The sequence below is a fragment of the Aphelocoma coerulescens genome, chromosome 1 (genome assembly GCF_041296385.1).
Source record: "Aphelocoma coerulescens isolate FSJ_1873_10779 chromosome 1, UR_Acoe_1.0, whole genome shotgun sequence".
Taxonomy (NCBI): Eukaryota; Metazoa; Chordata; class Aves; order Passeriformes; family Corvidae; genus Aphelocoma; species Aphelocoma coerulescens.
This window is the reverse complement of record NC_091013.1, coordinates 29,409,025-29,417,085: the sequence shown is the minus strand read 5'-3', so window position 1 is coordinate 29,417,085 and position 8,061 is coordinate 29,409,025. Positions and strand designations below refer to the sequence as shown.

General features: G+C 36.8%; 1 long non-coding RNA gene across 2 annotated transcripts; it reads left to right on the top strand.

Annotated features, from left to right (window-relative positions):
* Window positions 1–317: 317 nt before the first annotated feature.
* On the top strand, window positions 318–5,158 carry LOC138118188 (uncharacterized). 2 transcript variants are annotated; one of them, XR_011155027.1, is made up of 4 exons: window positions 318–505; window positions 1,581–1,633; window positions 2,443–2,510; window positions 4,410–5,158. It is a non-coding gene; the product is annotated as an uncharacterized lncRNA (long non-coding RNA). The 2 variants fall into 2 exon arrangements; XR_011155026.1 differs by lacking the exon at window positions 1,581–1,633.
* Window positions 5,159–8,061: the final 2,903 nt, after the last annotated feature.

Sequence of the window (8,061 nt, the reverse complement as noted above, 5' to 3'; positions counted from 1 at the left end):
TCTGGAGATTTACAGGAGTAAGACACCAAATGACTGAAGGAGACAATAATCTTTCATATGATCTAATATCCTGTAGCTGTTTACTTCTGACGGGTGCAGAGAAGAGGGGAATTTATTAATTAATTGTAAGAATGCAGTGAGGGTAAATGTAACTTGTAGAGTCCCATTCAGTGCAGCTGGAAGTCTTGATCAGGATGTTTTGACTCATTACTCTGGGCCTTCATCAGCTGATGGAACTAATTTTTTTTTCATCAGCTGATTAAGATTCAAGATAATGAATCGAAACATGCCAGAAGTAATTCCCTCCAGGACTGGAGAGAGGATGTTAAGTTGCTTGCACATGTACTTAGAAGAAACCACAAGAAGCATAGCCTCCTCAGGTTCATTTTAACTGATGAAAAAAAGTGAGAGCTTTACCTGCACCTAAGAAATAAAAAACAGCCCCAAACTGGAGGACTGAGAAGACTATCATATTTCAAGCAGAATAGGAGAGGAAACAAGACAGGTAAAGAAGCAATAGCAAAATGCAGATATGGGAAGAATTATTGTATGTGGATCAACAAAGAAGTTAGGGAAATATAAATTCCAAGTATTTGGGCTTATTATTAAAGCACCAAATACTCTTCAGAATGCTTTTGATCTTTTCTTTCCCCGCCTTGAAGTAAATGTATGTGAAGCTAAAACCATAAAAGTTTTTTGCAACTTTTTTTGACTTCCTTTGAATGTTTACCGTGTTGCTAAGCATTGACTTTGACAAAGATCTTTCCATTTTTTCGGTTTGAAAACCTTTGCTCTCAACATATACAAATGCCACTATATGTTTTCTTTTGGGAAACATTTGAAAGATTTCCTTCCTATATTATTTAATGTCCAATTTGAATGGGGGGGTTTGTTTGTTTGTTTTCTGACAGAGCTGTGTTTTTAAACTGAACAGCAGGAGGGAAGGGAGATAGGAAGGCACAAGGAGGACTTATACTGGGGTTGTAGTCTGGCCAACAGTTCACTGCTCAGTTACAGTTAATGGGGTGAAAAGCCGTGATAAGACATGTGATCAGAATAGTTAATGTACTGTTCCTGCAGACACCCAAGTTCAGGGCTTCCTAAATGTGGTTTATTATTACAGAAGTTGAAAAAGGAGTAGTCTCAGAATAGGAGCCAAGTTTTTTTAACCTGTTCACAGAAATGTCAGCATTATTTTAGCAAGCGATTCATAATATCTATAATACAAAATCTTGTATTTTGTATGTTGCATTTTATATAGTAACTGGCAAATTATAGTATAGCATAAACAGAAAGTTAAAGATTTGTACTGCATATCATGGCTGTGATCCCAGTGTCTTTAAACCACAAGGACTGGAAGTACGTAGCAATTTTAAATGCAAGCCTCTGTTACCAGAAAAGCAGCTGAACTCTTACATGTATGATTAAGGATCACTTCTCCCTGCAGAACGCAGCTGATCTTCATGTTTCTAAAATAATCTTCTTGCTAGAACACTTTGTTATGATTGCATACAAGGTTTTCGAAAAAGGCAAAGTGCTGCAGAGCTAAAAACATTTATTTTTTACTTGTCTCCCCACAGATATATCTTTCCTGTAACAATTTCTAAGCTGTCAGCTTCTCAAGGAACTATCAGTAGGTATATTAGAGAGCAGGAACTACTACTATTGTGCAATTTACAATGTGCAATTGAAGCAGAGCAATTGTCATACAATCTATAAAGGCTAATAAACGTCTTCAAAGAGAGTCTTAATTGCTGCATGATTTACTACATGGAGAATACCTTCTCTTTTGTGTTTGGAAGTATTTTGCTGCAGGAGAAACCTTTTTAGCCAGGCTTTTATAGGCCGGTCTTTGCTTTGGTAGCATGCATTTACTAGCTGTATAATTGGTGGCACAGTTCTTCTATCATAAACATTGTTATCAGTTAATTAAACTTGAAATAGAGCTTTGTTCCACAACATGTTTTGTCAGATTGTTTTCCTTATTTATTTATCATCATAAAATTTTATTTTATGACTGGCAGCTTCTCAGCCCTCCAATAATAATATAAATCAAAACAAGATTTTAGTCTTCATGCAATTTCCTTTTGGTCTCAAAATATGAAACCAGATGTTTTGGGCATGTTAAAGATGCTTTTCATCTTTTTTTAGATTCTTTCAATGCAGTCAAAGTAAATGCATTTTTAAAACCAACTTATGAAAGTTAAATTTCCTTTGTTCGCCTGGGTGTAGTCTGGTTTGCATTGATGCAGCAGCAATGAGAGACCTTCCAGATAACACGCAGAATGCCATTGAAGAATTACACATGTGTGTCTCAAACCTCAGACAGCACAGGAATTGTATTAATAGCAGATCAGTAGATTTATATTATAGTTTAAAACATTATGAACTCCTTTTCTTTTTTCTTTCTTTTACTTTATTCTTTCTTCTATTTTTTTTAAGGGCTTAGCAAACATTTAAAGGAAGACTGGACTACAGGACATCTCTGTGTATCCTGAAGTCTGTATACAGTAAGTGCTAACCTACAATATTTGTTCACATACCTAGAAGCTTTTTTTCTAAGTTGAAACAGATTTTTTTATGATGCCCTAACGAATTGTCATCAGTATTTCCTTTAAGCAGTGAATCCTTTTTCAGTAGACATTAGATCTGGGCCTAAGGCTATTACTAAAGGACCTAAACATTCCCAGGTGGGCTCCTCTTCAATAATAACAGAAGCCTTGAAGGGATTTACTGATACTGAAAAGAATAAGAAGTAATAAACAGGAACTTGGAGCAAAGTGGGACAGTTGTTGTGAATATTTGCATGCCAGTCCTCAGAACTCTCCATCCTATCAAAATAATTCTGGCTTCTGACCCCTGAAAGCAAACAGAAAGGCTTTGGCAGGCTTGTGCACAGTGGTGTGTACTGGAGTGGTTTGGGGTTTTTTATCTGCCTTGCAAGCAGGGACTGCAGAAGGGCTTCCCTGCATCAGCCTCCACTCCACCTCTGAACTCAGTGCAAGAAGTGAGCAGACAGTTCACGTTAATCCTGCTCTGGTCTCAGGCATTAGGCAAATCATAAGTTTTATAGTGAGACTAAATATTCTTGACCCCACAAAACTGTAAGTGAATTTGAGTGCTGCACAAATTGCAGAAGAGATGCACATTTACCTGGTTGTGGCATCTGTTAATTCTCTGAGGCTTGTTTATTGAGAAAAAATAAGTTGAGAAATAGACATGTTACTGGAAAAGAGTAGAAAAAGGAGCCTGAAGAATGAAATTAAGATAAATGTTATCACTCCAGCTGGTCACTTTATTTACTTGTTCAGATTTTCTGTTTTCATTTTTGGTGAACTTTTATTCGTTTCTCCTGCTTTTTGAAATCAAATGTGTACCTGTAAAAAGACGTATGAAATTTACTGCAAATGAAATTTAGGGCAGAAATTTGCTGCATAAAATGAGGTGCTTTTACTTTTGTGAAAATGTATCTGGCTCCTTATTTCAGTGTTATTCCTGTCTGTACTTTTGAATGGTAAAATGTAATGAGGAGCTGGGTCTAGAGTAAAAGAGAATGAGTTTCCAGATAGGACCTAACCAGAGGAGACAAAAAACAATGCACAGGTTTTGGGGGTAAAGAAAATTTGGTCAGAAGGTGGGGTCAGAAGGTAGGGAAGAGACAGATAATAATCATATTTTTAAGTGTTCTGTACTTCAAGATAGGAGATGAAAAGTCTCAGTGACTAAAGCAAAAGCACAGAAATGTAGCTTGCTGGGAGTGACTTAATTAACAGGAATAAAATAATGTGGAAGAGAAGGTAGGCGTGAACAGACAGGTAGTTTTCTAAGAGCTTTGATTTTCAGTGTTTTTATATAAAGAATAACATTTAAATAAAACACTGGTTAGTGACTCTTGCTTCTTTTGTGCAAAACTACACTACCATCATCTTCTACCTTCTAAGAGTCATATGGCCACTGAGTTGTTATTTATTTAGAGAAGTGCTTGTGAGGAAGAAATTGGGAAGAGGCATAATTGGGAGAGTATAAATAAAATATTTTTATGAATGCCAGCTTGGATTATTTCATAGCAAGGGTACTGTACAGGCAGTAGGTACTTACTGGCTTCTGGCATTTCTTTTCAATGAAGGAATATGTCCATAGAAATGGCTGGGAATAAGAAAAACACACCATTACCAAGGTGTGTATGAAGCTTCAGCTATTTTAGCATGAACTGCAAGACAGGACCAGTTCATCTACTACCCTTAGAACAGCTGGAAATACTTCCTTGTTTACTTTGTTGTTTCCCTCAATAAAATATCTGCCTTAGGTATCACGATATTGTAAATGATGAGTAGGCAACTTTGCTGGCCATTAAACTTCAAACCTTCTATCCATCTTTTCTCATTTCATTTCTTTGTTTCCCTGTACAGGTTCCACTATTGCTGAGAAGCCACAAACATGCAGACAGATTGCAGATATGAGAAATTCCGCTTTAGCCATGTTAGTATAGGAGGATATTTAGATATGTAGGACATCTTCAATGTGCTCTACTTACATCCTTTAAAACTATGACATAAGAAGCAAGGAATGTTGCTTACACCTTTTTGCATGGGTTTGCTTGCAATTTTTCTGTGAGCATCACCAAGCTGTATGGCTTTCCTTGTAGGAGTGGTTACCTCCTGATTCATTTTGCAAGGTGGTTTCTACCAGCCCTGTCCCAATGAACTCACTGCAACCCCCCGTGATTTATTTAGGCCAGTAAATGGCACCATATTTTGACCTTATGGTGTGGTATGCAGACTAATCAAGTGGAACTTTCTTTTTGGTCATTGGTGTAAAGAAATAGGGAAGATGTGTATGGGTAAGACCCACTGAATGCCTGCAAAACCTCAGAAAGTGTATACTTAGTTTATGAAATGTTCCACTAAAGTCTTGCTAAGTACACACTGTTGAGACTTGACATTAACCACCTTCATTCATCATAATAAACACACAAATTTACCACTTGAAGTATCAAATCTTATTTTTTAATAAGAAACAACTATGTTTACCACAGTTTTCTGAATTCATTGCTCAGATATCAGACTAGATTCATAATGTTTTGATATTGTCCAGAAGATGTATGTTTTCTTTCTCTAGTCCTTTTCTTTTCCATTTTGCAGGAGTCAAATAAGACTTAACAAATACCTCCTGTCATGTGGTGGTAGGTCAGATACCTGTGTTATATAAATCTTTATGCTGAGAGTTTATGACATTTTAAACTTAGAGCTTCATTCAACTTGACGATTTTGGCAGCAGCCAATTATAACATTAAACAGTTCACAGAACTTAACCTAAGACCTAAAATTATATAATTTTTGTAATGACTGATTTGCACCTCTATCAGTTCATTTAGAGCAATTCAGTTCAAATGTCTTACCCTTCTTAATCACTCCCTTTTAATTTGAAACTCCAATGTCTGTCTTTCTCTACTGTATCTACTTATTAAAAATTACCAATTAAAAAAAAAAAAAAAACCACCACCAGGCTTGCAGGAGCTGTATGATTGGCCATGTACATGCTACTGGAACAAAAGAATGGAAAATTGTTGCTGTTGCTAAAGACACCAAGGACTGAAAAGCATTTTTGACTGTATTATATTATTTAAAAGTATGATAAGTGAGTTCTTGCAATTGTGCATTCTCAGCATGATAACAGTGAAATTTCAGAAAATAGAAGATGGAGTTTGACACTATGTAGAGCTCCAGAGTGAAAACCTAGCACTGGATGATGCTTAGGATTTTCCTCAAGGTACAGTATTCTTGTTTTCCTCTGTCCTTCTGGAGACTCAATGTCTCTAAAAGGCTGCAATAGACAAGAAGTCAAGATAAACAAAGCAGAGGTTTGCAAGTCACTCAGAGTAGATCATCCTGTCTGAAGTGCCCCTGAAAAAGGTAAATGGGAGAGGGAGTGCTGGGTGGGAACATAAATAAAAGAAACAAATTTTCTGAAACCACAGAAACAGTAAAACAGAAAATAAAGGATTTGTTTAAAATTTTGAGGTAAATCAGGTTGGAAAGAACAAGCCACAGAAGTAATGGGGACAGGACATACTGTTCCATGAAACTTGGAGCAGCAACAAAAGATGAAGAGATAAAAATATATACATCCCAAATTAGAAAATGTAGCAGCCAGAAGACTCCTGTGTACCAATACAGGTTTTTCCTAACCCTCTCTTCTGAAACTTAAAATCAGTTCTCCCTGTCTGAACAGTGCCCATTCAGATTCTGCCATAACAGACAGAGCTATTTCCCATAATCAGATTTTAAAACCAGCTTTATCCTAAACAGTTTATATGGCAACGTTATAAAATAAGTTTCATGGAAAAGAGGACATAGAAGTAGCTTCTTAGAAACATAGAAGGAGTTGTAATGCTTTGCATTTGGAAGGATCAGCTTGATAGCACTTGTTTGTCAAATACTCTTTGATAGGATTTGAAACCTGGTTTGAACACCTGCAGCATGCAGTTTGACAGATCTTGGTAAATACATTGCATCTTGTTTAAAATAATGCAGTGTCTCGAGTACCTCAGAGTCATACTGAGGAGAGAGAAAACCCCTCTTGTTAAATATTTACCACTTGAGTCCTGAACATCTGCAATTAGCTAAGAAAGGTGATGTCAGTGGACACTTCCCAAGGTTAGCTGCCTCAATATTTGTACAGATCTAATCTGAAGTCCTTTTCTTGAGAAGAAGAATACATCCAAACTCAACAATTTGTCATTGACAAATGACCATAGTAGTCTAAGGATAAAAGAAGGGCAAGTATTCAATAAAGAAAGAGAACATGAACATAAGCCTTAACAGGATAAACCTGACCTACGCAGTGTGTTTAACCCTCTGTAATTTTTCAGACTTGGATTATTTATTAGCAAGCAAAACTCAAGATTTTTGGACAATTCTCACAATTTAGAGACCAAAAAGCTGCAATTTAACAGCATGAAGTTTTTTTAGTTATTTGTGGGTTAGGTTGGAACTTTTTTGCCTCTGAAAGGGAGAGGAAGGCTCTGGGAAGCATTAGGATCAGATGCTTTCTGGGTGACATGCTGCTCTGTGTTAAATGGCTCAACTAGTGAGTCACATCAGTTACATCAGTTTTGCCAACCCTATGCTTTACTGTGGAAGGGACAATGCCAAACTGCCCCAGCCTTATGGGCCCTACTGCATTGAACAGAGAGCCAGGACACATGAATATGAGGGGGAAAAGACTGCGTTTTTCATCACTGCCTGATAGCAAGTGGCTCAGAGTAGGTACAAGGGGCACGTTATGAGAAGCTGATCTCTGGAGGACTCACCTGCTCGGCTGGAAGGAAGGGGCTGCCAAACAGCTGTGAGGTGTTAAACAAGGGCAACACAGGGGCAAAGTGACAATGATGCCAGCCCCTACAAAAACAAACCTGGAAGCCTAACAATAAGATTCAGTTTTTCAATGACTTCTAGCCAGAGCCCTTCATTTCAGAAGAAAACTAGATGAAGAAACCTAGTTGACTGAAATTAGCTGACATAACTGTGCAGCTCATCCTCTGAGGTCAATCTGTGAACTACTGTGTTTATCTGTCAGCAGAAGAAAATTAGGTTTTTGATGCCAGTTCACTGGTAAGCCAGATATAGGCAAACAAGACAAATGAGCAGTCTAGGTGGTGTATGGGGTGTAGGTGTGTTTTGGATCTCATAGTTCTAGGATACAAACTTCCTGCAGTTACCAAGCCTACTAAGGAACATACAGAGAGAGACTTCTGTTTGGAGGCAAACTAAGGGAGGCTGTTGACTATTTCTGTAATTTACAGAATTGTTAAAAATACTCCTAATGGAACAGTTTTGTGATTTTGGCAATCATTCAATATTCAATATAGACTTTTTTTTTCTTTAATACCTGTTTTTTAATTTCTTTTTTTTAAAAAAGTTAAACTTAGTTATAAAATTTTCATCTATTTACCCTGTTAAGGTAACCTGTTTAAATCTGCCCTCTAGAATGAAATTGAAAAAAAAAGAACAGCAAAAAGAAAAGAAGGAAAAAAAAAAAGAAAAGTATAAAGAAAGTAAA